Genomic DNA, 14,686 nt, shown 5'->3' on the forward strand with positions numbered 1-14,686 from the left:
GGAAATACTTTGTAATACTCGGTAACTCATAAAGTAAAATTAACTAGCACATATACTTAATTTTAATTTATGAGTTACGATTTATGAGTTTCATAGATCTCTATGAGTTTCAAAATACGAAGAAGTAGGAAAAACTTTGTCAATTTTTATGTGCTAATATTGTATGAATTTTTATGAGTTTTATTTTTAAAATTTGTACTTATTTTTATAGTTTTCATAGTAATATTAAATTTTTAAAAAATTAACAAAAAAATTTCAGTAATTCATACCAAATAAAAATTTCTTCTACTATTTTTTTATTCCGTTTTTCGAATTAATAAGAATTTTAAATCTCAATCATACTTTCAATAACATCATTTTTCAGTGCAAACAATAAGAGAATAGGGAGGAGAGAATAATATGCAATGAGATAATGGAATAATGCGGAAAGCAATGTGGACCCGACGATGATGGTATAATAAAATATTAAAAGAAAAATATTGAATGAAAAATTTCCAACGGAAGAAGAAAATATAATAAAATTGAAATGAACAGTCATTTAAACTGTCTTCCAAGAAAGTTCGTCTTCGTGTGCGCAAAAATAACACCAAGTGCGAAGAACAGAAGCGGATGAGAAGATACAGTCAAAATTCGTATAAATAGCAATAATAGTTTTTTAAAATTCAACGACGTAGACCTATACAACTGCTTTAAAATAACATCTCGAAAAAAAAGATGCTCCAAGTGATGCTGATGATAATACATCTACTGATTCTTTTAGCCACATTTGCATTGTATATACATTTACTATATAAGAATAGTTTTTCTAAATTTTTACTATATTTTCTGAAATTATACAAAATTGTCTCAAATTATACAAAATTAAACGAATCATAAATATTCTACACATTTTACATTCTTTTGAAAATTTAAAAACAAATTTTTTTTTCAATTTTGAGCTATTTTTACAGTTTTACTTCTGTGACCCTTAAACTAAGTCACATTACTCTCTAGGGACTTGAGAGGGACACTTTTACCCCTAGAAAGGCTTTTATACCCCTTGAATGCATGATGTATTCTTTCTTTGACGTATGTGATCAAGAAAGCCTTTTGCAACTTTTGACATATTATGCTAATTCAATTTTAAGATTCAAAACTTACTGATACTATGATTTTCACAACCATAAGGATAGCAAATTCATTCTAAAGAATCGCTGAAGAAAATCTTTAGTTTGTTATATACAAACAAACAAAATTCGGTTGGCGTAACCACATTTTGGTATTTAAATTGTAAAATTGATATTTAATCGAACAAATTGTTTGGTTGTGATAAACAATTTATTTTTTAGAATATTTCTTGTTAATTTTTTTGGTGTAAATGTTTGCTTCAAATAACTAAATAATTATGTTTAAGTTAACTATAAATAATTTGATACTACAGTTGAACCTCGATTATACGAACCGCTGTTATCCGAACTTCTTCTATTACCTAAACTTTTTTGTCATCTTAAGCACAAACTTTAAATTTTGACAATTTTAATGGTATAAAATTCTCATAAAAACAAAAAAAAATTGATTAATTTACCACTATTTTTGGTATTTACATTAAAAATTAAATTTTTAATGCATTTACATGTAAATACCAAAAAGAAGAGATTATTGCGATTTAACAGTGCAAAATACTATCAAAACAATCTTTTCTTCAAAAATATAAAGGAAAATAATTTTAACTTTTATTATCCGAATTGTCGATTATCCAAACCAGGTCCTGCTGAAATTAACAGGGTTGCCACGCAACTTGGAAACCTGGAAAACCTGGAAATGTCAGGGAATTTTATAAACCTTAAAAAAACCTGGAAAAGTCAGGGAACTTTTATTGGAATCCTAAAAAATTATTGTTTTCTAAAGTTATTCTGCTTATTCTTGAAATCTAATTTTTCTTTAATTGAATTTTCTTAATTCAATTTTAAAAGAGTTGCCTTCACAATTTTTCTTCGCAATAATGCAATTATTTTCGTAAATAATCAAATGTTTTTTACAGAGATTCAATTATTTTCATAAATAATAAAAAACTTTATAGATTTACAATTATTTTCATAAATAATATAATTCATCGCAGAATTTCAATTATTATTTTTAATACAATTTTAATGGAATTTCTCGAAAAATGTAATTATTCGTAAAAATTTTATTAAAATTCATCAAAGAAATTCAATTATTTTAAAAAGCCTTCCAATAATTTATTTATTAGAATTTAAGTATTATTGTCAATACATTTTTAATTAAATTTCTTGAAAGAATTAAATTATTTTCAAAAATTTTAATGAAATTCTTTTTAACAATTCAATTTATTTTCAAAATAATTTTAATAAAATTCTTCGTAGAAATTCCATTAATTTCTATAATTTATAAAAATTCAATTATTTTCAATATCTACTATTTCAATAAAATTTCACAAAAGAATTCAATTTGGTATTTAAAAAGAAATATTATTAAAAAATTCATCTGAAGAATTCAATTATTTTCAAAAGTAATAAAATTCTTCGCAAAAATTTAATTATGGTCAAAAGTTTGAAAAAATTATCGTCAAAATTTCAATTATCTTTATAAATATTAAAAATTTTCTCTAAAATTCAATTATTTGCAAAAATTTTAATAAAATTCTTTTTAACAAATTCAATTTTTTTTCAAAAATTCTCCTCCATTCAATGATTTTCAATATCTATTATTTTAATAAAATTTTCCAAAAGAAATGAATTATTTTAAAAATTTTTTGATAAAATTCTAAGCAAACCTTTTATTATTTTTATAAATAATTAATATTTCACAGCAATTCAATTATTCACAAATTTTTTATAAATTTCTTTGCAATAATTCCATTATTTTCAAAAATATTTAATTTATTTTTACAGAGATTCAATTATTTTTATAAATATTAAAGAACTTTTTCAAAAATTATTAAAAATAATAAATGTATGGAAGATGTTTAGTTAAAAACACGAAAAAAATTTAATTTTGTAAAAGTTAGAAATTATTGCAAAAATTCAATTATTTTCAAGAGTAATAATATTTTTCTCAAAAATTAAATGTTGTTTAAAAGTAATAAAATTCTTTTTATGGATTCAATTATTTTCACAAATAATAAAACTCATAATTTCAATTATTTTTAATACAATTTTAATCGAATTTCTCGAAAAATGTAATTATTCTTAAAAATATTATTAAAATTCCTTGATAGAATTCAATTATTTGAAAATTTGTTGATAACGATTCATTATGGGAATTGAATTTTAAGAAACATTCAATTATTCAATAAATTACTTATTTTTGTATTTAAATAATTGAATCGTCGTAGAATTTTCTAATTACAATTGATTTAAATATGAATTTCAGTTAAAATGGTACATAATTGAATTTCTATCTTCGAATGTTTGAATTTTTCACACTTTTAACTGAAAGTTGTGTAGATTTAATTTTTTTGAAAAAGTTCAATTGAATATTTTTAAATTTATTTGAAGTTTTTATTTTCTAATATTTGATTGAAGAATTTCCGAATAATGGATGAAATTTAATAAAATTGAATTGTAAACAAAAGGATTTGAAAATGTTGAAAGAAATGTTTTAAAAATTATTAATAATAGGTAATTAATAACAATTAATTTAAAGAAGAATTTTAGTTAAAAATTTTGGAAAACAATAATTGAATTAAAATGATGAAAGTAATTTTGAATAAGTTACAGTAACAATATTCTTAATAAAATATAAGATAATGATTTTATCAATCGGTCATTTTGAATTTTATTATAAAACATAAAGATATCGATCACTCGGAGTTATCGATATTTTCATGTTTTATAACAATTTTTTTATAAGATGTTTAAGTTGAAAAAGGTTTGAATTGAAAATTTTGTTAAATATAAATGTAGTTTTAAAAACCTGTAAAAATTCCGTTTTTTAACCTGGAAAACCTGGAAAATTCAGGGAATTTGAAATGAGCAAAAACGTGGCAACCCTGAATTAGTTCGGATGAGGTTCCACTGTAGGATTAATTTTCAAAATGTGAAAAATTAACTACAGTCAAATTTCTTCAATCAAAATTTCCTACATTGTTTTATAAAAACTTCTACTTTTTGGTGAATTTTGAAAATATTGAAAACAAACTATTCTTAAATTAAACTTTTCGTCGTAAAAACTTTGAAAAAACCACGAAGGATAACAATTGAAATTTTTATAAAAAATTTATAACTTTGAAAAATATTGAATTGAAAATAATTGAATTTTAAGTGAACTTTCTTTTCTTATTTTTTTTTAATAATTCAATTCTCAAAGGATTTTCTGAAAATTATTAAGAATAATTGATTTAGAAAAAAATTCTAATTAAAATTCTTCTGAAGATAATTAAATTTTCAAGAGTAATTGAAAAATTGCCGCAACACTTGTATAATTTTTGTTAAATTTTATATTTTGGAGAATTTTATCACAATTTTTATTAAAATAATTATGTTTTTTAAAAAATATATACAAAAAAAAATTTAAATAAATATTTTGAAAATAATTAGATTTTACAAAAATTAAAAATTTTTAGTTATTAACAGGGGGTCGATTAAGAAATTTTATTTCTACTTTCACTTTCCTTTTTACTTTGACGAGAATATTATTTTCACTTTTATTTCAACTCTCATCTTCATTTTCATTTCCATTCTTTACCTACTTTTAATTTCAGTTCCATTTTGATAGAATTTTATTTTCACTTTCACTTTTATGGAACCTTATTTTTTTCTTTTTCCATGCACATTTTCACTTTGCAGTATTTTATTTGCACTTTTGTTTTCACTTTGATAGATTTTCTTTCTCTTTCTATTAAAGTGAATGTGAAAACAGAAAGAAAAAAATCAATCATGTGAAAAAGAGAATGGAAAAATTTGAATTTATAATTATTGGCTATTTTTAGAAATAATTGAATTTTGAAAAGTTTTTTGAAATTAAAATTACTGAAAATCTGAATTTTCCATACTTTTAATTAAAAATTCTGTGGAATTAATTTTTTCAAAAAGTTTTATTGCAATTTTTCGTAATTATTTCTAGTAAATATTTTCACTTGAAAAATTAATTTTGTCTCTCACAAGTGGTGTTAAGACATAAACATAACCTACAATTTTTTGCTTCTTAGATACTTTTCTTCGGAGCGCGTCACAAATTAACTTGATGGTCGACTATTTGTACTTGACAAATTGCTATTTTTAGGTATCACACAGTCATTGAGAATTTATTTTTATTTATCTCACAAATAACGTCGTTTGATAATCAGTTAAAAATTTCCAATACGGTACCCACAAGCGCAGATTAGAGATTTTTCCTATAAAGTACATATACATAGGCATAATCCGCGCGAAGGATTTTTGAAAAATTGACGAGTTTTTGAGTGCGGTATTGTTGGCGTCATTTATAATTTTATATGCGCTCACGTATCAAACAGGGAAAAGATATATTGTGGTTTGAGGTGTATAGTTACCGTCACCGAACGGTGTTTCTGATCGATATTCGGCTTCAAGTTGATTATCGCACTCACTTCCTAAAGCTCGTGTACCTGATGGGCGGCATTACAATTAATGACGCCGCTCGTATGCGAACAGCTCGGAATAGCAATCAATAGTATACGGCATGGCACCTGTTGGGAATGTTCATGTCCCTTGTATGCTTTGACGTATACTGTATTTTTTTTTAAATCCCCCTCCAAACCTTTTGTTATATACGGTTCCTCGTGCCCTTTGGGATTCCGCATACGGACGGAGGTCCAAACAAAATGATTTCTGCACTGTCCTCTCACGTGCCGGGATTTCTGGCAATTCTTCGTATCAAATTTTCCATGTCAAAATAGGGTTTAAATTCAGATTTAGTGGTTTTCTATTTTTGAAAGGAAAGTTTTTTGGTTAATGAAAAATATTCACTGCTTGTGAGAAGAAAGATTTAGTGTTGGCATTAATCATTGAATTGAGGAAATTTTTTGAAAATAATTGAATTTTAGAAAAGTATTTGATTATTTTTAAAGATTGAAATTTTGATAAGTATTTTTTAAATTTTTTTAACATAATTGAAATTTCTGCAATCATTTGTAACTTTTCAAAAATTCAATTTTTCTTAGTACTTTAATAAAAATTCCTGATTTTACCCTGAATTGCCTAACCTGCGGTAACCCTGATAATGGAATATTTACGAAACTACTTTCTGAAAGACTTTTGAAAGCAGTTGGTGAAAATTTACATGGAAAAACTTTCGGTATTCTTCCGGAAATATTTCTTTTTCTTCGGTACAAAATGGACTATTTACCCCATGAAGAAAAAATGTCCAAATACGTATTTTTTACAAGCAATGAAACTAATTTTTTATAGAACAACAACTACATAACTTGCTTTTATATTTATTTATTAAATCTATCAAGTATTGGAAAGATTAATAGGAATATTAAGAATTTAATGGATGAAATTATAAAACTTGGATTATTCTCTAGCGTCATCATCACGGCTCTTTAAATTCAATTGAGGCCACTTAATTATACGTATGGTATAAATTTGTTTTTTTATAAATGGTTCAAATTATTGATATGGTACCGCAATTAACGACTATAACAAACACATTATCACAGGGAATAAACCGTTGATGGTTGATAAATTCAAATTGTAGGTAATTATAATTCATTGTTGTTGGAATCGATACCAGTTTTTTATTGATACCAGTTTTCATTGATGAAAAAGAATGGAACGTATTTGTCATTATTAAATGATACTTTTTTCGCCGCGTATATGGTACAAAATATTAGTACAAATTTATGAATTTTATATTCATTTATTTATGACATAATTTATATATTATATAATTCATAATTCTCTTTTGTAATAAAGGCCTTTTTATACCTATGTCCAATTTCAAAAATTTCAAATTATTTCAAATAATTTCTTTTTAAATAAGTTTTAAATAACTTCGCATAAATTCAATTATGTTCAAAAATTTTTTTAAATTCTCGTCCAAATTTCAATTATCTTTATAAATAATAAAATTCTTCTCCAAAATTCAATTATTTTCAAAAAATTTAATAAAAGTCTTGGGAAAATTTCAATTATTTTCAAAAATTTTCCTCATTTCAATTATTTTTGATATCTACTATTTTAATAAAATTTTCTAAAAAAATTCTATTATTTAAACAAAATTTTAATAAAAATTTAACAGGAATTCAATTACTTACCAATTTCTTTTATAAATTTCTTCGCATCAATTCAATTATTTTGAATTTTTTAATGAAGTTTTTCGAAAAAATTCAAATGTATAAAGAAAATTGAAAAAAATAGTCTCAGAAATTCAATTATTTCGAAAAATTTAAATCAAATTCTTTTAATAATTTTATTATTTAAAAAAATGTTGACAAAATTCTTTACAAGATTTAGTTCATTAAATTGCAATTTTAATAAAATTTTCCTATACAATTCAATTGTTTCCAATACATTTCTTCTTAAGAATTCAATTATTTTCACAAATAATACATTTTTTATAGGAATTCAATTATTTAAAGGAATTTGAATAAAATTCTTCGCTGGAAATCAATTATTTTCTTTCTTGAGAATTCAATTATTTTTAAAAATTTTGATAAAATACTTTATAAATTTGAAAAATTATTATAAAATCGGTCATAAAATACAATTATTTTCGTGAAATACAACATTTTTCTACAAATACAATTATTGTCAAAAATGTTTGTAAAACTCTTCGAAACAATTCAATTATTTTCGTAAAAAATAAAAAATTCTTCTAAGTAATTCAATTATTTAAGAAATTTTTATAAAATTCTTCCCAAGAATTCAATTTTTTTCAAAAATAAACATTTTCACAGCAATTCAATTATTTAAAAAAAAATTTTTTACTTTGTCAGATTTCAATTATTTTCAATTTTTTAATGAAATTTAATTACTTTTAAAAAGTTTTTTAAAAAATCTGAAAAATTCAATTATTTAAAAAAATTTGAATAAAATTCTTCACAAGAAATTAATTATTTTCATAAATAATAATATTTTTCTCTGCAATTCAATTATTTTTACAAATAAAATTCTTCACAGGAATTCAATTCTTTAAAAAGATTTTTAATAAAATTCGTTGCAAGAATTCAATTATTTTCATAAATAACAAAACTTATCGCAGAATTTCAATTATTTTTATAAAATTTTAAATAAAATGATAGAAAATTGCATTTATTTTTACAATTTTTTTTTAAATTCGCCGAAAGAATTCAATTATTTTTACAAATAATACATTTTTTATGGGAATCAAATTATTTAAAGGAATTTGAATAAAATTCTTCGCTAGAAATCAATTATTTTCTTTTTTGAGATTTCAATTTATTTTTAAAAATTTTGATAAAATGCTTTCTAAATTTGAAAAATTATAATAAAATCAGTCATAGAGAACAATAATTTCCGTAAAATACAACATTTTTCTACAAATATAATATTTTTGTCAAAAATGTTTGTAAAACTCTTCGAAACAATTTAATTATTTTCGTAAAAAATAAAATTCTTCTAAACAATTCAATTATTTAAGAAATTTTAATAAAATTCTTCCCAAGAATTCAATTATTTTCAAAAATAAACATTTTCACAGGAATTCAATTATTTAAAAAAATTTTTTTACTTTGTCAGATTTCAATTATTTTCAATTTTTTAATGAAATTTAATTATTTTTAAAAAGTTTTTTAAAAATTCTGAAAAATTCAATTATTTAAAAAAATTTGAATAAAATTCTGCACAAGAAATTAATTATTTTCATAAATAATAATATTTTTCTCTGGAATTCATATATTTTAACAAATAAAATTCTTTACAGGAATTCAATTCTATAAAAAGATTTTTAATAAAATTCGCTGCAAGAATTCAATTATTTTCATAAATAACAAAACTTATCGCAGAATTTCAATTATTTTTAAAAAATTTTAAATAAAATGATAGAAAATTGCATTTATTCTTACAATTTTTTTTTAAATTCGCCGAAAGCATTCAATTTATTGTTATTAAAAATTTTGATAAAATTCTTCATAAAAATTCAATTTTAAAAAACATGCAATTACTGAATAAATTATTTATTTTTGTATTTAAATAATTGAATTCTTGGAAAATTTTCTAATAAAAATTGATTAAAAAATGAATTTCACTTAAAATTTAAAATTATAATTGAATATTAAAAACATTATAGCGTGAATTTTTAGAAATAATTGAATTTTGAAAAGGGTTAAAATTAAAATCTTTGAAAATTTGAATTTTTAGTTACAATATTCTTATGAAATAAAATAATGATTTTATTACTTTGTCATCTTAAATTCCTTCATGTTTTATTATAATATTCTCATAAGTTATTGAATTTGAGAATCTTAATTCCTATAGAAAAATATGATTAAATATTTATTTAAAAAAGAAGTTATTAATGTTTCTCAGGGTTAGAGAAAAAATGAAAATTTTTTCTGGAAATCAGGGAAAAGTCAGGGAAAAAGAAAATTAGAATTTTGTGGCAACCCTGTGTAATATTATTTCATATTACGATTAACATAATTTAAATTAACCTACTTGAACAAAAATATTTATTTTATTATAAAAAGAGTGAAAAATCTATATTGTAGATACCAGTTTCTTTAATCAAATGACAAATTGAAATTATTTTTTTAAATTTGAGTAAAATTTTAGAATTATTAAATATAATATTGAAAAGCAAAATATGGAAAATTCAAGGACAAAAGTTCAAAATCTAGGACATTTCAGGACATTTTTTCAAATTCCAGGACTTCAAGGACCAGTAGACACCCTGTTTTATTTACATAGGTACAGTGTTGTCACGTTTTCTCTGTCTGTCTGTTATAAAATTAGTTTTTTTCCAGGAATTAATTAATTACTTTTAAACTACTTAGTGAATAAAAAAGAACCTTCGTGATTAATAAAGCTCAAATCTTGACTTTCAAAATACAATTTTTACAAAAAATTCTGAACGTTGTAAATATTACATTTTTAATGATAAACATGTAAATTCGTGGTTTCTACATAAGATGGTAATGTTGAATTAAAAAATTTTTAACTTGTAAACTATTTAGTGAAAAACTCTGAAATTTGGTGGGTAATTTTATTATATAAAAGTAAATCATTTTCCAAAATATCAATAAATTCTGAACATTTTCCATTACTATACCATTCCTCCTTAAAACTACCAACTTTGCTTCAAAAACATTAAATGCAATAACATTGGCTCTATAATAAAAATATTCCACACAAAGCAAAAAAAAAAAGTGTTTGCAATATTTCCCAGAAGTAACTTAAATCAATTTCGATAAGTATTTGATGTAGAGAGAGAGAGAGAGAGAGAGAGAGAGAGAGAGAGAGAGAGAGAGAGAGAGAGAGAGAGAGAGAGAGAGAAAATACTGTGCGTGTTTGGAAATTGACGCAATACATGGCACCTGCATTTAAGCTGATGCTGCAGTTTGTCATCGTGGGCATTTCTAAAATAGCAGCTTATTTCGAAGGGAAAATACACATGCATGATGATGTGCTATGAAATATGAATATACGGGTAAACATGAGAGACGTCAAATATGAAACTTTTAAAGTCATTGACTGTCGAGAAAATATTTGCTTACATCTTCTGACGAGAGGAAATGAATGGAGTGAGTAAGGCTTTCAACTTATAACTAGGTATATCTACTTTTTCAAAAACTTTTCACTGCAATTTCCGAATAAACTTTTTTTCTCAACTAGATAAATAAGTTCACTTTCATCTTATATATTACAAGATGGTTTTGTATTAGAATTCGCTTTTAGTTCTAAATTATGAATTATATTTTAATATATATTTTCTTCATTCAATACAGAAATTATTATTGCTTCAAAGAAATTAAATTCAATAGCATTGGTGCTATTGGGCCAATAGTTTTCGTTTTTTGTCTCAATTTGATATCCTTAGAAAAACTGAAAAAGAAGGAAGTGAAGTTACATAATTGAACTCCTGGTTTCTTCCAATTTATAAAAGTGCATTTCCTTCAAGAAACAAAATGCTTTGGGAATATTACTTTCCAACTTTTCGCCCTTCACATCACACACGTATATATAAATAAATGTCAGAAGGGATTTTTGTCGTTGGAAGTCGAAGAAATACAAAGCATATCCCAATCCGAAGAGTCAGTCATCGTTTTCAGCTTCGGACGAGATTTGGAGGATTCTCCTCTTCGCACGCTGCTTTTTCGATATCGTGGCAAAGCAAACTTAATTCCAGCCGCCCTTTCTGGAGGCCTGCCCACCGAAGTAGCCCCCCTTCCTAATCGGACGACAAAGGCACGCGTCCCTCTTTTCCTCTGACGCTATATCACAACCCCCATCCCTCTTGTCCCTTATCTCCCTCATCGAGCCCTTCCTCCTTTTATTCTCATTTTCCCTCTATACCCTTTCCCTCTAACTTCCGCTTTTGAAACACGTTAGAAAGGTAATTTTCTCTTTCTCTCTATTATTGTATTCCTGCGACAATATAACGTACCTGTTACAAAAAGGTGTTGTTACAATTCGAGCTCGAGACAATTTCATTATTCCACCAAGAGAGAAAACTGAAAATTGATATGAATACGTACGTATATACAAAATAGAACCGAGAAAAAGAAGAGGGTAATTTTCGAAAGGATGCGAATTTTTTCCTTTCTTATTACGGTCCTTCTCTTAGAAATCATTTTACGTACATGGTAAATCGTGAGGTGTTAAAATAACACCAGAATGGATTAAAATAATCTACAGGGTGTCTACTGGTCCTTGAAGTCCTGGAAATGTCCTGGAATTTGAAAAAATGTCCTTAAATGTCCTGGATTTTGAACTTTTGTCCTTGAATTTTCCATATTTTGCTTTTCAATATTCAATAATTTAAAAATTTTACCCAAATTTTAAAAAATAATTTTTTTGATCCATCAAAAAATAATTTCAATTTGTCATTTGATTAAAGAAACTGGTATCTACAATATTGATTTTTAACTCTTTTTATAAAAAAATAAATATTTTTGTTCAAGTAGGTTAATTTAAATTATGTTAATCGTAATATGAAATAATATTACACAGGGTTGCCACAAAATTTTAATTTTGTTCTTCCCTGACTTTTCCCTGATTTCCAGACAAAATTTTCACTTTTCCCCTGACTCTGAGGAACATTAATAACTTCTTTTTTAAATAAATATTTAATCATTATTATTTTTCTTCAGGAATTAAGATTCTCAAATTCAATAACTTATGAGAATATTATAATAAAACATGAAGAAATCGATCACTCCGAGTCTTCGACTCGATTTCCTCTTGTTTTATAATAAATTTAAGATGACAAAGTAATAAAATCATTATTTTATTTCATAAGAATATTGTAACTAAAAATTCAAATTTTCAAAGATTTTAATTTTAATCCTTTTCAAAATTCACGCTATAATGTTTTTAATATTCAATTATAATTTAAAATTTTAAGTGAAATTCATTTTTAATCAATTTTTATTAGAAAATTTCCCGAGAATTTAATTATTTAAATACAAAAATAAATAATTTATTCAGTAACTGCATGGTTTTTTAAAATTGAATTTTTATGAAGAATTTTATCAAAATTTTTAATAACAATTGAATTCTTTCGGCGAATTTAAAAAAAAAATTGTAAGAATAAATGCTATTTTCTATCACTTTATTTAAAATTTCATAAAAATAATTGAAATTCTGCGATAAGTTTTGTTATTAATGAAAATAATTGAATTCTTGTAACAAATTTTATTAAAAATCTTTTTAAAGAATTGAATTCCTGTGAAGAATTTTATTTGTAAAAATAATTGAATTTTAGAGAAAAATATTATTATTTATGAAAATAATTAATTTCTTGTGAAGAATTTTATTCAAATTTTTCTAAATAATTAAATTTTTCAGAATTTTTAAAAACTTTTTAAAAATAATTAAATTTTATTAAAAAATTGAAAATAATTGAAATCTGACAAAGAATTTAAAAAAAATTTTTTAAATAATTGAATTCCTGTGAAAATGTTTATTTTTGAAAAAAATCGAATTCTTGGAAAGAATTTTATTTAAATTTCATAAATAATTGAATTGCTTAGAAGAACTTTATTTTTTACGAAAATAATTGAATTGTTTCGAAGAGTTTTACAAACATTTTTGACAATAATTGTATTTGTAGAAAAATGTTGTATTTTACGAAAATAATTTTATTCTACGACCGACTTTATTATAATTTTTCAAATTTATAAAGTATTTTATCAAAATTTTTAAAAATAATTGAATTCTGAAGAAAGAAAATAATTGATTTCTAGCGAAGAATTTTATTCAAATTTTTTTAAATAATTGAATTCCCATAAAAAATGTATTATTTGTGAAAATAATTGAATTGTATAGGAAAATTTTATTAAAATTGCAATTTAATGAACTAAATCTTGTAAAGAATTTTGTCAACATTTTTTTAAATAATAGAATTATTAAAAGAATTTGATTTAAATTTTTCGAAATAATTGAATTTCTCAGACTATTATTTTCAATTGTCTTTATATATTTGAATTTTTTCGAGAAACTTCATTAAAAAATTTTAAATAATTGAATTATTGATGCGAAGAAATTTTTAAAAGAAATTGGTAAGTAATAATTGAATTTTGGAGAAAAATTTTATTATTTATAAAGATAATTGAAATTTTGACGAGAATTTAAAAAAAATTTTGAACATAATTGAATTTATGCGAAGTTATTTAAAAAGAAATTATTGTGAAAAATAGAAAAAATTGAAGGGTTTGTGTTAGAATTCTTGGCAATTTCATAGTTTATGCAGCAAACAAAAAAGACACCAAAATTCAGAATTTTCCTACAAATTCTAAAAATTTAATATTTTCCAGTACTTTTAGTAAAAATCCCTGACTTTTCCCTGACTTGTGGCAACTACACATATAAATGTCTTGGAAAAATAAGAAATCTGTCCTGGAATGTCCTGAAAATGTCCTGGAATTTTAAGTCATATTTTCAGTAGACACCCTGAATCGGCAACAATTTAATCCTTCTAGGATTAAATTGACACCACAAAGGATTAAAATAAGCCATTTTAGTGTTATTTTTGTTTAAAACTAAAATTTTTCTTTAAATCAAACACCAAGTCAACGATTTGTCAAAATTCGACGAATTTAGCTTCACCAGAGCTATAAATTTACTTATCAAATTTATAGACATTTCATTTTTTTTTTTTGCGTTCCAGTGATAATAATATTATAAACTTTTAGAATTTTAATGACTTTAACTTCAAAAAATAGAAAATTTAACTTTTTACTACTTTAAAATTTTTCTTCAAAAACTTGACTCTTCTTGGAGTTTTGTATAATTTTAATAAATAATTGTTTTAAAAAAGACAAAATTTTAGTCTGCATTATTTAGCTTTATTTGTAAAGGGCTTTTTATGCCCGTCTGAATTTCTACTTTATCAGAATTTTTATTTAATCAAATATTGTCATTTTTCAAAATATCCAGTTAATTCATGAAAATTGTAGATAAAAATTGAATTATTATTTAACCAATTTTTAAACAAATTATTGATGTTATTTACTAACTTTTTACTGAGTGCACCTAGAAAGTTTCAGTTTTTCCCTAATTTTGCAATTTACTAAATTCTTTATGATTGCAGAAAAAGAATA

This window comes from Leptopilina heterotoma, unplaced genomic scaffold (genome assembly GCF_015476425.1).
Source record: "Leptopilina heterotoma isolate Lh14 unplaced genomic scaffold, ASM1547642v1 Lhet_26, whole genome shotgun sequence".
Lineage (NCBI taxonomy): Eukaryota > Metazoa > Arthropoda > Insecta > Hymenoptera > Figitidae > Leptopilina > Leptopilina heterotoma.